General features: G+C 47.7%; 3 non-coding genes across 3 annotated transcripts; all 3 read right to left on the reverse strand.

Annotated features, from left to right (window-relative positions):
* Positions 1-1,171: 1,171 nt before the first annotated feature.
* trnaa-ugc (transfer RNA alanine (anticodon UGC)) lies at positions 1,172-1,243 on the reverse strand. Its single transcript has one exon. It is a non-coding gene; the product is annotated as a tRNA-Ala (tRNA).
* Positions 1,244-2,677: 1,434 nt separating this feature from the next.
* On the reverse strand, positions 2,678-2,749 carry trnaa-ugc (transfer RNA alanine (anticodon UGC)). The gene has a single exon. It is a non-coding gene; the product is annotated as a tRNA-Ala (tRNA).
* A 2,137-nt stretch (positions 2,750-4,886) lies between these two features.
* trnaa-ugc (transfer RNA alanine (anticodon UGC)) lies at positions 4,887-4,958 on the reverse strand. The gene has a single exon. It is a non-coding gene; the product is annotated as a tRNA-Ala (tRNA).
* Positions 4,959-16,782: the final 11,824 nt, after the last annotated feature.

Consider the following 16,782-nt stretch of genomic DNA (forward strand, 5'->3'; position numbering starts at 1 on the left):
CAGGTTTGATGGACCAGCTGGTCTTTTACAGCGCATCATTTTCGGATGTTCGTCTACATCCCCAGCTCGTCATGTTGCTTTCAAGGAAACGATCTTCGCACAAACCCATACCTGGGGCATGTCCTGTGTCTGTCTTTAGTGAAACGAGACTCAATGTCTCTGCTCCTCACGTTATTCTCCGCTGAAGTTCAAGGGCTCGAAATATTCTCGTGGCCTCTGCTACAATGTGCCTGAGAATTTCTAGTCCCGTCCAACCGTCCGCTACGGGACTACGTGGCTGTTGTCTGCTTGGAGCACAAGAGGAGATGATTTTAAGCCCAGTAAATCATTGGGTGGCGTTAAGACAGTAAGGACTCAGTCCTTATACCCTTGGCTATAGGTCGATTGGATTTGGGGTTGTAGCTCAGTGGTATAGCGCCTGCTTTGCGTGTATAAATCTCTGGGTTTAATATCTAACACCTCCACCATTTATTTTTACCAGAATGTCCCACAGAAAGACGAATTGTGCTTTCAGAGGGAAGCGAGTTCCAACTTTTGAGACAAACATTCAATTGTCCAGAAGCAGGACTTCATCTCACGGTCCCCTCAGCAGCTCAGCTCATAACAGCCGCCGACTGACCGGAATTCAAAACATAAAGTTGTTGGGGAACTTGAGACCCAATACACGCAAAGCGTGCGGTCTATCACTGAGCTACATCAACAGATAACCACGATCTCTAACCAAGTGTGAAAGGACTGAGTGCCTCACTTTCCGAAGTCCACCCGAGGATTGACTGGGCTGAAAAGCATCTCCTCTTTTAATCATAGGAGACAACTTTCCCTGAGGTTTGCGGACCTGACACAGATGCAGTTGAACAGAAGAAACCAGGTCTCGCCACTCAGAGAAATGAGAAAGGGAGCGTTGCGAAGAAAGTCTGGGAGAGCGGGAGAGTCTCCTCGGGCTGTGCCGACCAGCATTTCTGTTTCAGGTCGCCGTTCTTCGAACTGCTCGCTGGACATTGCACCGTCACACATTGTGATCAGTCGGCGGCTGCTGTGAACTGAGCAGACCGTGAGATGAAATCCTGGTCAGGGGCAATTTAATGATTGTGGAGCCTCAGAGATTTGAATTCGCAGCACACCGAAATCAAGATTCGTCTTTCTGTGGGTAATTCTGGTGAAAAAATAGCTTTGGAGATGCTGGGGATTGAACCCAGGACCTCATACATGCAAAGCACGCGCTCTACCACTGAGCTATATCCCCAGATGGGAGCACATTCCAACGAAGAGCTGATCTCCTTCATTTTATGAGGCCACATAAGGTTTTTTTTTGGGCTTCAATTCATCTCCTTTTCTGCTCCAACCAGACAATTGAACATGAAGTTTGCAGACCTGATGTAATTGTGGGTGAACGGAAGAAACCAGGCCTCAGCACTCAGAGCAATGAGAATGGGGGCGTTGAGAAGAAAGTGGTGGGAGAGGGGGAGAGCCTCTTTTGGCTGTTCTGTTACCATCCTTCCGATTTCAGGACATAATTTTCGAACGCTCCCGTTATCAGTCACTTTGCTTACGATTCGACGGGACTAGAAACCCTCAGGCACATTGTGGCAGAGGCCGGCACGAATATTTCGAGTCCCTGAGCTTCAGAGGAGGGTAAAGTGAGACACAGACAGCATTGAGGATAATTTCACTATAGACGGAGGCAGGACTTGCCCCAGGTGTGGTTTTGTGTTTGAAGATCACTTCACTGAAAACACCTTGACGATCTGGGGTTACAGACGTACATGATGGTCAGGAAAAGACCAGTTGGTTCATTAACCTGCCCCACATGCCCGAAGCATCGTGACTGGACATTTCCTACCGACACCACCCGCCCCTCCAACGGGAAACATGTAATCTCCTGGGAGAGGCGACAAACTAGAAACAAATCCAGCACCAATAAGGAGTGGAAATTCACGGAAATTCATCCCCGACTCCTTCAGGCGATCGAATTGAGTTCAGTGGATCACACTGATCATGCGTGGGTTAACTGTAAAACCACTCACCTTCTATATGATGCGATCTCTGCCTCAGTCAAGAACTGGTCCAGATCCATCCAGAAGGCAAAAAGAGAGTCAGCACCCACCGCACCAGCCGGCAATGCATTCCAGAGACTCAGTACTCACTGGGAAAAGAAGAACCGCCTCACATCCAGATTATTCCTACCTCTGTGTCGTCTGAACGCCTGTCCGCTGCTCCTCCCCGATCTGTGAAACTGGGACTAATCTATTTCTTCACTCAGAGGGTGGTGAACCTGTGGAATTCTCTACCACAGAAGGCTGTGGAGGCCAAGTCACTGAATATATTTAAGAAGGCGATAGATAGATTTCCAGACACAGAAGGCATCAAGGGGTATTGAGAGAGAGCGGGAATATGGGGGATTGAGATCGAGGATCAGCCATGTTCATATCCAATGGCGGAGCAGGCTCGAAGGGCCGAATGTCCGACTCGTGATCCTATTTTCTCCGTTATTATTACTGGGCCCGCTCTCCAGCCCCGGGATGGGAGCCATTTCAAAAGCGCGTGCGTGCTTCCGTTGAATTTTATCGTGTGCAGAGCGTTCGGTTTTTCTCGAGGTGAAGAAACCCTTTCCTGTCCTTGTGTGTGAAGGTGAGGTGAGGACAAGAGGGTCTTTTCAAAATTCGAAACATAAAGCGCTTGGAGATGCCGGGGATTGAACTCGGGACCTCATACATGCAAAGCATGCGCTCTTCCACTGAGCTACATCCCCTCATGAAAATTACTTCAAATTTAGAATAAAAAAGTGGGCTTTCCGGTCTGTCTCTCACGGACAACACGATGCCCAGTCGTTCCACGAGCTCACAATGTTCAACCTCTGCTTCAGTTCACGGGGTTTCTGCTCCTCTTTACTTCGAACTTTCCGAAAAAAAAGTCAGCGGAAATAAAAAAAATACAATTGCCAATCCTCAGTGACGAGGCTGACATCCAACCTCTGAATCATAAAGTGAGATGGATGAATGACACAGTGTCAAACAAGAGCTGGGACTTCTCGCTCGGCATTGCACCGTCACACATTCCGGTCAACCAGCGGCTGCTGTGAGCTGAGCTGCTGAGGGGACCGTGAGATGAAGTCCTGCTCCGGGACAATTTCATGCTTGTGGAGCCTCAGAAGTTGGAACACGCTGCGCTCAGAAAGCGCGATTCGCCTTTCCGTGCGTAATTTTGATGAAAAATATTTTTGGAGATGCTGGGGATTGAACCCAGGACCTCATACGCTCGACCTCTGAGCGACATCCCCAGTTAAAATAAATAGATACCAAAGCAATGAAGAACTTATTGTTCTCATTTTATGAGACCACCCATGGTGGGACGGCCAGATGATAGATTATTTCCAGTTTCAAAGATTGGGGAGGAGCAGGGAACAGGCGTTTCGACCACACAGAGTGAAGAATAGTCTGGATGTTAGGCGGCTCTTCATTTGCCAGAGAATAGTGAGTCTCTGGAATGCATTGCCGGCTGGTGTGGTGAGTGCTGACACTTTGTATACTTGGCTTAAAATCATCTAGTTTTCTGCTCCAACCTGACAATTAAAGATGAAATTTGCGGACCTGATACAACTGTGGGTGACCGGAAGAAACCAGACCTCGGCACTTAGTCTAATGAGAAAGGGGGAGTTGAGAAGAAAGGCTGGAAAAGGGGGGAGAGACTCCTTGAACCGTGCTGTAACCACCCTTACTATTTCAGGGCACATTTTTCGAACGCTCCCTTTATCAGTCACTTTGCTTACGGTTGGACGGGACTCGAAATCCTCAGGCACATTGTGGCAGAGGCCGGCAAAAATATTTTGAGTCCCTGAGCTTCAGAGGAGGGCAAGGTGAGACACAGACAGCATTGAGGATAATTTCACTATAGACGGATGCAAGACTTGCCCCAGGTGTGGTTTTGTGTTTAAAGATCACTTCACTGAAAACACCTTGACGATCTGGGGTTACAGACGGACATGATGGTCAGGAAAAGACCAGTTGGTTCATCAATCCTGCCCCACATGCCTGGAGCATCGTGACCAGACACTTCCTACCGACACCACCCGCCCCACCAACCGGAAACATGTAATCTCCTGGGAGCGGCGACAAACTAGAAACAAATCCAGCGCCAATAAGGAGGGGAAATTCTGGGAAATTCCTCCCCGACTCCTTCGGGCGATCGAATAGAGTTCAGTGGATCACACTGACCATGTGTCGGTTTACTGTAAAACCTCTCAACTTCTATACGATGCGATCTCTGCCTCAGTCAAGAACCGGTCCAGATCCATCCAGAAGGCAAAGAGAGAGTCAGCACCCACCACACCAGCCGGCAATGCATTCCAGAGACTCAGTACTCTCTGGGAAAATAAGAACCGCCGAACATCCAGACTATTCCTCCCTCTGTGTGGTCTGAACGCCTGTCCGCTGCTCCTCCCCGATCTGTGAAACTGGGAATAATCTATTTCTTCACTCAGATGGTGGTGAACCTGTGGAATTCTCTACCACAGAAGGCTGTGGAGGCCAAGTCACTGAATATATTTAAGAAAGACAGATTTCTACACACAGAAGGCATCAAAGCGTATGGAGAGAGAGCGGAAATGTGGTATTGAGATAGAGGATCAGCCATGATCATATATAATGGCGGAGCAGGCTCGGAGGGCCCAATGGCCGACTCGTGATCCTATTTTCTCTGTTATTATTACTGGGCCCGCTCTCCAGCCCCGGGATGGGAGCCATTTCAAAGGCGCGTGCGTGCTTCCAACGAATTTTATCGTGTGCAGAGCGTTCGGTTTTTCTCGAGGTGAAGAAACCCTTTCCTGTCCTTGTGTGTGAAGGTGAGGTGAGGACAAGAGGGTCTTTTCAAAATTCGAAACATAAAGCGTTTGGAGATGCCGGGGATTGAACCCGGGACCTCATACATGCAAAGCGTGCGCTCTTCCACTGAGCTACATCCCCTCAGGAAAAAACGCTTCAACTTTAGAATAAAAAAGTGGGCTTTCCGCTCTGTCTCTCCCGGACAACGAGAGGCCCAGTCCTCACACGTGCTCCAAATGTTCAACATTTGCTTCAGTTCACCGGGTTTCTGCTCCTCTTTACTTTGAACTTTCCAAAAAATAAGTCAGCGAAAAAAAAATACAATTGCCAATAGTCAGTGACGAGGTTGACATCCAACCTCTGAATCATAAAGTGAGATGGATGAATGACACAGTGTCAAACAAGAGCTGGGACTGCTCGCTCGACATTGCACCGTCACATATTCCAATCAGTCGGCGGCGGCGATGAGCTGAGCTGCTGAGGGGACCGTGAGATGAAGTCCTGCTCCGGGGCAATTTAATGCTTGTGGAGCCTCAGAAGTTGGAACTCGCTGCGCTCAGAAAGCGCGATTCGCCTTTCCGTGCGTAATTCTGTTGAAACTTTTTTTGGAGATGCTGGGGATTGAACACAGGACCTTGCGCTCCACCACTGAGCGATATCCCCAGATAAAATGCTTTTTTAAACAGGGAAAGAAGAACTGATTGTTCTCATTTTATGAGACCATCCAAGGTGGGTCTGCCAGGTGGTAGATTATTTCCAGTTTCAAAGAAGTGGAAGTGTCCGGGGGTATGCTTCTGACAGGCAACATGTCAGAGTCCATGAGGAAAGGCATCATCATCCTAATCTACAAGCGGAAGGGCGAGAGGGAAGAAATCAGAAATTAGGCACCCGTTTCCATGCCAAATGTTGACTACAAGATTCTGTCTGAGGTCCTCCCAACCGGCTCTGCTCTGGAGCTGCTGATCCACCCGGATCAAACCTGTACTGTACCTGGCAGGAAGATGCCTGATAGCCTGGCACTACTCAGTGATACGATCGCCTACGTGCAGGATGCGGGGTGAACACCTGGCTCATCAGCCTGGACCAGCAGAAGGACTTCGACTGAATATCCCACATGTACATGATGGACGTGCTCTTTAAAATGTAGTTTGAGGAGGCAATCTGCGATTGGATCCGACCGCTCTACACAGAAATCTATAGCGCAGTCCTAATCAATGGTTGGGAGTCCGAGAGCTTTCCATTCACATCTGGAGTCAGGCAGGGCTGTTTCTCTCTGTGGTCTTGTTTGTGTGTTGTATCGATCCGTTTGCTGCATCCATCAGGAAGGTCGCTGGCATGGGGGAGGGGGGGGTGGGGTTGGTGACGATCCCAGGCAGTGGAGGCTCTCAGGTTAAAGGTTTCCGCTACATGGACGACGTCACCGTCTTCTGCTCTGATCAGCGGTCGGTTCACAGACTGATGGGCATCTGCGACCGTTTCGAGCTGCCCTCGGGGGCTAGAGTGAACCGAAATAAAAGCGAGGCCATCTTATTTGGCAAGTGGAGGCCAAGTCCTTTGTCCCCTTCACTGTTAGGTTCGACTATATGAAGGTGCTGGGCATGTGGTTCGGGGGGTCCCTGGCCTGCACCATGAAACGGGGAGAGCGGGTCGCCAAGTCCAAACAGAAGCTTGTTATGTAGGTGGGGCTCTCCCTCTCCATAACCGGCAGGGACCTGGTGATAAGGTGTGAGGTACTCGCAGTTTTGCTCCACGTGGCCAGGGTGTGGCCCATACCCCGCTGATCCGCCGTCACAGTCACCCGAGCTATCTTGCACTTTGTCTCGAGGTCCAAGGCAGAACTTGTCCGCAGGGGCACCACGTCCAAGACCCCAGACAAAGGGGGGAAGACTGTCCCCAAAACTACTCTGATGCTGATTGCCACCTTTGTGTGTGGCTGCCTGGGGATATGTGTAGAGCCCCAGTACGCAAACACCAAGTGTCACTACGTGCTGCGTTTTTACCTGTCCCCCACACTGAGAAGGCTGGGTCTGGCCACGCTGGCCGAGCAGACGCAAGACGTCTCGGCCAACTGAACCGTAATCCCCCAACCCCACCTGTCCCAGGTGGAGAGGACCCTGACGACCACAAGGCCGCCAGACAGTGGGAGTCCTGCAGGTAAAGGAGAGGGCGGATCTGATCCAGCAGTTCCCCGACCAGACCGTCGATGCCATTTGGCAGAATGACTCATTACCAGAACTGACCAACCGGCGCCAGGATGTAGCCTGGATGATGGTGAGAAGGGCCCTGCCACTGCGGTCCTTCCAAAACTCACGCAATCTCAGAACCACCGCGAGCTGCCCTCGAGACTGCAGCAAGGAGGAGACCATCGTCCATCTCCTGGTGGGCTGACCCTTGGTGCAGAAGATGTGGAGACAGATGTATTTTTATCTGTCCGGGTTCATCCCCAACACCTCAGTAACACAGGACATTGTGCTCTCCGGGCAGTTCCCCAGGACGCACACCAAGACAGAAATCAACTGCTTCTGGAAAACCATCAAGTCGGTGAAGTTGGCCCTTTGGTCCGCCCGAAACCTGCTGGTCTTCCAGCTGAAGGAGCTGTCCATGATCGAGTGTTGCCGACTGGCACACTCCAAGTTCCAGGAGTACGTGCTGAGGGATGTAATGAAATGAGGTGCGGCCTACATAAATGCTCTATGGGGAAAGGCCACTGTATAAGGCCATTTCACATTGGATTGTACAGCATGTATTCGAAGATATGTACTGTGATTTGAATTATAATAATGAGGTCATTGTGTGAACGATCTGTATTGTTTTGAACGGTAATTGTGATTTACATTGAAATGTGTATATCCTTAAATTTTAAGAAATGAAGTATACTTTGAAATTTTAATAAAATCTTGGGGCACAAATACACAAATCACGAAAAGTAGCGACGCAGGTTAAAAAAAGGCAAATCAAGCACTGGGATTCAATTCTAGAGAAATAGAATTGATAAGCAAAGAAGTTACGTTAAACCTGTATGAAGCCTTGGTTAGGCCACACTTGGAGTATTGTGCACAGTCTGGTCGCCATATTATAGGAAGGATATAAAGGCATTGGAGATGGTGCAAAAATGATTCACAAGGATGATGCCATAACTGAGAGGTTATCCTTATCAAGAAAGGCTGAACAGGATGGATCTCTTTTCTGTAGAAAAGAGAAGACGAGGGGTGACCTGATAGAGGTCATTAAGATGATGAGGGAGACGAAAATTAGAGGTCATAAATATAAGATAGTCTCTAATCAATCCAGGAATTCAGGTGAAACGTCTTTACCCAAAGAGTGGTTAGAACGTGGAACGCGCTACCACAGGGAGTAGTTGAGACAAATAACGTAGATGCATTTAAAGGGAAGCCACATAAGCACAAGAGGGAGAAAGAAATAGGGTGTCCTGAAAGGGTTAGATGAAGTAGGGAGGGAAGAGGCTCGTGTGGAGCATAAAAGCTGGCATAAACCAATTGGGCCGAATGGTCTGTTTTAGTGCTGTAGTTTCGATGTAACTCAATGTACTGTTTTGAGGGCGGTGGAAGAGCAGTCGGACCTGGGGGTGCATATTCACAAATCTTTGAAAGTGGCAGGGCCAGTTGATAAGGTGGTTAAGCAAGCGTATGGGATACACGGGTTTGAACATAGGGGCATTGAATACACAAATAGGGAAGTCATGTGAAACCTTCACAAAAAGACTGGTTAGGCCTCAGCTGGAGTATTGTATACAGCACTGAGCATCACACTTTAAGAAGGATGTAAAGGCCTTGGAGAGGGTACAGAGGAGACTTACCAGGGTGATGCCAGGGATGAGTGACTTCAGTTATGTGGAGGGATTGGAGAAGCTGGGATTGTCCTCCTTAGATCAGAGAAGGTTAAGGGGAGACCATGAGTGGTGTTCAAAATAATAAGGGTTTTTTATAGAGCAAGTAGTGGAACCTGCATACTCTGGCAACTGGATTGGTAATTAGAGGTAATAGGTTTAAAATAATTGCCAAAAGAATAGAGGGGAAATGTGGAGCATATTTTTTACACAGAGGGTTGTTAAGCACTGCCTGAAAGGATGGGGTCCCTTTTAGAGACTGTCTTCGTGTCAGAGACTCAAAATTCATACTTTAACTGGGAAACTGCAGGAACAGAGTGAAACGGGTTTACTTGTGTCCCTGGATTCAATGCACATTGTGGAGAAATCTGTAAAATTTATAATTGAATCGGCAGGAGTGAACATGGTCAATACAATTATATGAAAACTGTAAACGAAGCCGCTCATTGTTGTTAGACCAGTCCTTTCTGAGCACAGCTTTTAACTTTATTCCTGAGAGAGGTCTCATTAAGACAAGGTTCTGAACTTTGAGATGTTTGTGATATATCCACGTCATAATTTACAAGGAGTCAAAGCTGCTGATCTAATGTTTGTTCAAATGACTGTAACTAATAGCAATGATGAGGGGTATAGCCGTGTCAGTGGAGATTTACCCCCTGTATAAATCAGGGATCGCTGTAATGAATCCACACAGAGTGCCTGCCGGAGCTGCGGTTTCCAGGCCAACAGACATTACTGCTTCTCACAGAAATGGGATATTCAATAATGTATCAGATAGAATGTATTTATTATCCTGTCCTTGCAGCCGTTGGAGTTCCAGGTAAGCCATTGTCTCAGCTGTTCATGGTCTAAATCGGTATTAACTCTGCTGCTGTACTTGGCATTATTTTTCTCCCATCGTGGATTATACAGTGGACTGTTCTGTTCTATCAGTTGATCGATTGTCCTCAGTCTCTGCTATTGTTGTCTTATAGCAGCTGCATTGTGTGCCTTATGATCTTGTATATCCAACCCTGGCATTGTTACTGGATTATTCTCTGTACTGAATGTATTGGAATCAGGTGTCTGGGCTAGGAGCTGGTCTCAGACCATCAGGAGCTGTGAACAGTTTCATGTTGTGGAACTAACCTGTCCTGGAATATTTTTTCATCAATGTGTTTTCAGTGATTGATAATGAGACAGCTCACGGTCACGGTGTCACAAGGAGGCGGCGCAATGTCCTCCCTCCCCGATAACATGGTACGGTTTAACAGGGATTTCAATGTATTTATTGGGTATCACTGTTATGAAAGATAATTTCATTGTGTGTGTATCTGACACCGCTTCAGATGTCTCGCTACTGAACTGAGTTTGTTGCTGAATCTTTCACATCTCATTCTCTGCTTCACTGTGGATGAATTCACTGTAAAATGCAATGTTTTGAGGTTATGTTGTATCAGTTTGCACTTTATCTGTTGGAATCAGGAGCCTTTCTATTTATCCGTGGATTATAAGTGGCAGCGGTGATGTCGGCGTTTTGTTCATTGAACAATGCCGCCATCTAACGCTGTACTTTGTAATTACAGGAGAAGGAATTTCAATTGTTGTGAGGTGTGTCTGGAAGAGGGTTTCAATTCTGTTTATTCCATGCATTGTAGGTGAAGTGAACAGTGTAGGTGAACAGGTGGAGATTTGGATGATCTGTAGAAACATTAAACTGTTCACAGAGGCTTCACCATTTAACAAACTGACACTAAGAACAAGATCGTTTGAACAAGGGGCTGGTGAAGGGAAAGCAGGCGCAGGATGTTAGGATTTACTCGGATGTGAAAAGGGGCATTGAGGAAGAGAGTAGAGAGAGTGCGGAGAAATAGAGAGGAGCGATTGAGAAAGAAACTGAGCAGGAAAACGAGAGATAGGGGGAGAAGGAACAATAGAAAAAGAGAGACAAGGAGAGAGATACACAGTCAGAGAAGGAGAAAGAGGGGAGAGAGAGAGAGCAGCAGCGGTGTGAATAATTCATCGGAATGAACTGCTGAAACTTCCAGTACAATTATGAAGTGGAAATGTGACTTGAACTTTTTATCAGGATGTTGTCAGATTGTGAGAGTTTTATTGTATTCTCTCCGGGTGTGTTTATCACTATCAGCTCCTAGGTCTGTTCATGTGAATGTTCCTTTCACTTGTTTACTGATTGAATAAATAAATAATTGAAATGTATTTAAAGAATAGGATCAGTGATTTCTTGATCGAATTGAATTATGAGGATATTGTATTCTAGAAGCTATGTGTCGGTTTTATTCAATAAAGAACGAAGCGAATTCAATGATTGTATTTTAATGTAATTTTAGTTGAATATGCAAAGAAAATTTATTGAACACATTATGTAACCAACGAACAGTTCATTGACACCAATATCCACAGAAATTAATGGTTGAATTCATTAATTGGATTGTGTGAGCTGGACCTTTAGATTAGATTTCCTCCAACACCCTCCTGCAGTCTCTCCCTGTGAATCCCAGCCTCTCCTCCCACGGCATCGAATCCTCCGTTTCCTCATCCGTTCCCTCAGTTCATTCGCTTTCCCAAACTATCAGCTACTGATTCCCCTCCAGCTCATACATGTCCTTTTCCTTGGTCTCCCTCCCAAACGCACTCGCTCGCTCGGCCTCCAGTTGCCTCTTCTAATCCAATCCGAAGCCTCAAACTCACCCCCACGGATCACGGTCTTTCCCGTTTTGTGCCAGCCCCAGTCGGCTCTCTCCACCCAGAGCAACAAACCTCCCCCTGTCCCCTCACCTTCTCGTCCCTCGCTCACTTTCCCGTCCATCTGGAGCCCAAATCCGGATTTAACCTGTTGGAATCCCGGTGTTTATATCCCTCCTCCCTTCCCCACCGGCACTGCCCCCTCACTCGGCCCTTCCAGTGGATCTGGTGCTCACTTTATTCACTCTCTGTATCAATTTCCCAATTCATTATTGATCATTGTGTTTAAAAACATTTCTCTGTCCGAAAGCGCTGCCCAGGTCAGTGAATCAGTTTCCACCGTTTGATGCAGCAACAAAGCTGGAAATTTCACCCTGATCCTGTCAAACTGCTGCTTTGTCTCCAGGTCTAATCAGTAATTTCTCTGCTTCTTTTCTCTCTCTTTTACAGTTAACTTGGTGGCGATTGTGATCCTGTCCCGAGGAAAGTGCGGACTCTCCAAATGTATCACTCGCTACCTGATGGGAATGGCGGCGGCCGATCTCCTGGTCGTTATCACTGATCCGATATTGAAATGGATTGGACTGATTTATTTCCCAAATTCATTCCTGAGAATTACTCCCGTGTGTTCGGTCATTGACTTCCTGACTTTTGCAACCACCGAGATTTCTGTCTGGCTCACAGTGGCTTTCACCTTTGATCGATTTGTGGCCATTCGTTGTCAGAAGCTGAAAACTAAATATTGCACTGAGAAAACGGCGGCTGCTGTTATCGGGGTGGTGAGTGCGCTGAGCTGTTTACTAAACATTCCCTGGTACTTTGTATTTGATCCGGAATATATAATGGACAATGTACCCCGGGGTTGTGTCTTGAAACCGAACTTTTTCACTTCACCCGCATGGGTAGCGTTTGTCTTGTTTACTGTTGTTTCAACTCCTTGTCTCCCATTCATTCTGATTTTGCTGTTCAATGTTCTCACCGTCAGCCACATTTTAGCGGCCAATAGAGTCCGCAGGGGACTCCGGGGCCGCAGCAATGGAGAGAATCACAAGGATCCAGAGATGGAGAACCGAAGGAAATCCATCATTTTACTCTTCAGTATATCAGGCAGTTTTATATTGTTTTGGAGCACACTCGTTTTTTATGTTATCTCTCTGCATACAGCAAACGCCCAGTACTATACGGCCAGTGACATTGAGTCAACCGGATTCATGCTTCAACTTCTCAGTTCCTGCACCAACACGTGTATTTATGCTGTGACACAGACAAAATTCAGAGAGGAGCTGAAGAACGGGGTGAAATACCCACTGAATCTAATTGTTACATTAGTTAAATCATAGAAACGTCTCAAGTCTTTTCAACTGAAATTAAACAAAAAGTCAATGAGAGTGGATTTTCACGTTTGTCGGTGGCGTGAGACGGGCTGTGACGGATCGGGCGCCCGTTATTCACCGCGCCTGATTTTACCATCCATTGACATAAATGAATTCACGAAAGTAACTGATATTAAACCAATCATTTAAATACATTTGGAAATACCAGAGAGGAATCATATCTTACCCGACAAATGCGGTGTTGTGAAATGATACAAAGATGTGATTCTAACATGAAACTGTTTGCTGTTTTTTATTCTGGAAATAATATGATTTCAATATTTAATGTTTAATCGTGAAATGAATAAAATCAAATCCTCCTTTTCGATTGATGATTATTTCCCATCACACAGACTGCCCGGTGGGATAGACTGAGGGTGAGCTGTCAGGGTCAGACAGCATCCTGTTCATTGGGACATTTGTTTTGACCAGAACAGAATAATAATGGACCAACACCCGGACCGTTACTAACTGCGAAAATATTAATGTAATTTCAAACTCCAGTGGGGAGTTTCCTCTCTGAGCTGCTGTTCAGCAATGTTTACTCACTGCACGGAGTTTAATGGGACATGAGGCTGGGCCTGGTTACACAGATTTATAAGGAAACCTCATGATACATTTCTGAGACGATCAGGAGGCGGGTGATTTCTCACGGCCGCAGCAGGCCAAGGGAAAGCTCTAATGCTCCTCCTCGCCACACAAAATATGAGTTACAAATAAACTTCTCAGTGTTCTGGATCACTCAATGCCCATCGAAAGGGCGGCTCCTCCTCCCATTTGTAACTAACATTATGTGGTGTCCCGTGTACGTCATAATACACTGATTTACATATTAAACGTGGTCTGACCCGGAAACAGGTGGGTGTTGCTCCGGCCGCTCTTCTCAGGACCCTCCCCACGATGGCTGAGGCAGGAACTCCAACGTTAAAGGGGCGGTAAGTGACCTGACACCATTTACTAGCCTCTACCAACCCATTTCCGCCAGGCGGGGATAGTTAAAATCGGCCACACCTTACCTGACCTACGCCCAAGTATCAATCTTCGAAGACCACAAGCTGGTCCATTGTCTCAAACTGCACCGGTTCACAACACGTGGAGGGAAATTTTCACCATCGCTGGGGGCTGAACCGATGGAGTGGATCACCCCCCCCCCCCCACCCGCTGAAAGTACAGGCCCGATTTTAATTTCTGCTCCCTCAGTTTACCGTCCAAGCAGTGAAGGTGAAATTACCCCCTCCGTCTCTGACCCCAAGCTTCTACAGGTGTGTGAAAGACATCAGACAGTGTTTGCCAAACACTAACATGAATGTGGGCGAATGGATCCATGTATTCGGGTAAAAGGTGATAACCCCCATCCACAGAGACAGGATCCCTATACCATGGAGTCGAAGAGGGGTTCACCCCCGACAGCAGTGGGACACACTGAAGCGAGGTGCGGCCCAGGCAAAGGCTCTATGGGGAAAGGCCACTGTGTAAGGCTATTTCACCTTGTATTGTACATCATGTCCGAGAAAATATATACTGTGTGTTGAATTGTAAAAATGGAATCGTCGTGTGCACACTCTGTATTGATTATTTTGAATTGTAACTGTGATATTTACATTGAACTGTGTGCATCCATAAATTTTATGAAATAAACTATATTTTGAAATACAAAAAAAAGTTCCAGTCTCGCCGTCTCTGTTGTTATTGGACAGTCAAGAGAGTAAACACTGCCAGACTGTAAAGATGCGGGGAGTAATACAAAGAGCATCTATTGGGACTGTCGAGGAGCAAAGGGGCTTTGGTGTCCAGGTGCACCAATCAGTAAAAGTCCATTACTTTTACTGGCGAAGTTTGGAAATCTAGTGCACATGTATCAAAAACAACATTGAAGATCCCAATTTCGAGGCTGTCATATCCCAAGGAATAGAAAGATATGCTGTTAGGGTTAGATGAAGAAGGGTGACAGGAGGCTCATGCAGAGCATAAACACCGGCCTTCTGTACATTCACTTGACACCAAGTGAGAAATAGGAGAATTTTCTTAATGGTGAGAAACTAGGGACTGTAGAGGAGCAAAGGGGTTTAAGTGTCCAGGTACACCAATCACAAAAAGCGAGTGCACATTTACCAAAATAATTTTATATTTCGAGGCATTCGTATCCCAAGGTACCACTATCAGGTACTTCGCCAACTCTCTGGAAATTGCTGATACAATCAGGCCCCACAGCCTCCCTCGCTGGTGCATTCCATACATCTGCATTTAAAAAAGGTACATTCAAGCATTCTGCTCATCCTATGCCCCAGGTAGATAAGACTAATAGTGGCGGGAGGACCCAGACCATCAGCCTTATGTGAGTTTAGACATTTCTGTTTTAAATTCAGATTATTGTATTTGCAGTTTTTTTTCCCTTTTTGGTACATTTCTAATTTTCTTTCATTCTTGCACATTTTGCATTTTAAACAAATTCTCCAAACCCTGTGCGCAGTGAGTGCTGAATCCGGGCCCTTTGATTGACAGCTCTCTCCTCCCCCCGTCTCCTGGGCTGACACCTTCCACCACGTGACACTCTGAAGCGTCACTCACCTTTTCGCGCTGACGTCACGAGGCGGAGGTGCCGCTCGGGCCAGAGGGATGCCGCGCATGCGCCGCGCGGTTCCTGTGCCGCGTTCCCTTAGCAACAGGCCGGCGCCGGGAAGATGATGGCGGGCGGGCGGTGCTGTGGGCGGGGGCGAGGCCGACAGAGGGAGGGCCCGCACCCGGGAGTGGCCTGAGAGGGGAGGCGGGCGGAGTTACTCCTGCGGGCCCCGTGAATCTCCACTCTGTCAGCGCCCGGTGTCGAGCTGGGCTCGGGGGGGAGTCACTCTCCCGCCTCCCCGTCAAACGGGCCGTGGGTCGGAGCCCAAAAGTGAGCGAGAATCAAACAGCACAGAGAGAGGCCGCTCGGCCCATCGCGCCTGTGCCGGCTCTGTGAAAGAGGCCGCTCGGCCCATCGCGCCTGTGCCGGCCCTGTGAAAGAGGCCGCTCGGCCCATCGCGCCTGTGCCGGCCCTGTGAAAGAGGCCGCTCGGCCCATCGTGCCTGTGCCGGCCCTGTGAAAGAGCGATCCCATTAGTCCCACTCCCCCTGCTCTTTCCCCACAGTCCCGCAAATTTCCCCCCTTCAAGGATTGAGCCGATTCCCTTTTGAAAGTTATTATTGAATCTGCTCCCACCGCCCTTTCAGGCAGTGAATTCCAGATCAGAACAACTCGCTGCCAAAAAACATTCTCCTCATCTCCCTCTGGCTCTTTTCCCAATTCCCTTCAATCTGTGTCCTCTGGTTACCGACCCTCCCGCCAGTGGCAACAGTTTCTCCCCTTCGACTCCATCAAAACCCCTCCTCATTTTCAACCCCTCTTTTAAATCTCCCCGAAACCGTCTCTGCTCCAAGGAGAACAATCCCAGTTTCTCCAGTCTCTCCCGGGAACTGAAGTCCCTCATCCCCGGGACCATTCGAGTAAATCTCCACTGAACCTTCTCTGCTCCGAAAAGAGTAATCCCAGCTTCTCTATTCTATCCGCATAATTATTATTATTTATTAAGTGGGTTGTGCTGGGTATCTGGAAGCTGTAATTCGGTGACTCGAAAGCAGTGGGAGGATAAGTCTGCAGATTGATTTTGGGAGATGGTGAAGACGGTGATCGTGGATTCAGACAATGGAGGGAGGTGGTCTTTGAGACCGTCCGTGCTCTGTTGTAAGATCTCACTGTGTGTGTCTTGTTCCAGCCGTTCCCATTTGTACCTGTGACCTGACTGGCGGAGTCTGAGACCTCAACTGCTGCTGTGACCCTGACTGTTCCCCCGTGGACATCAATGTCTTCTCCACCTGTCTGCCGGGCAGTGAACCGTAAGTTTCTGTTCATGTGTTACTACATTGGCACCCGGTCCGACAAAGCTTCGATTTTAAGACCCTCGTCCTCGTTTTCAAATCCCTCCATGGTCCTCGCCCTCTCCATATCTCTGTCACCTCCTCCAACCGATTTATTCTCCACCGACAACCCCATGTCACTCCAACCTCTCATGGAATCGAACCCACCC

Source organism: Heptranchias perlo, unplaced genomic scaffold, assembly GCF_035084215.1.
Source record: "Heptranchias perlo isolate sHepPer1 unplaced genomic scaffold, sHepPer1.hap1 HAP1_SCAFFOLD_60, whole genome shotgun sequence".
In the NCBI taxonomy this organism is placed as follows: domain Eukaryota; kingdom Metazoa; phylum Chordata; class Chondrichthyes; order Hexanchiformes; family Hexanchidae; genus Heptranchias; species Heptranchias perlo.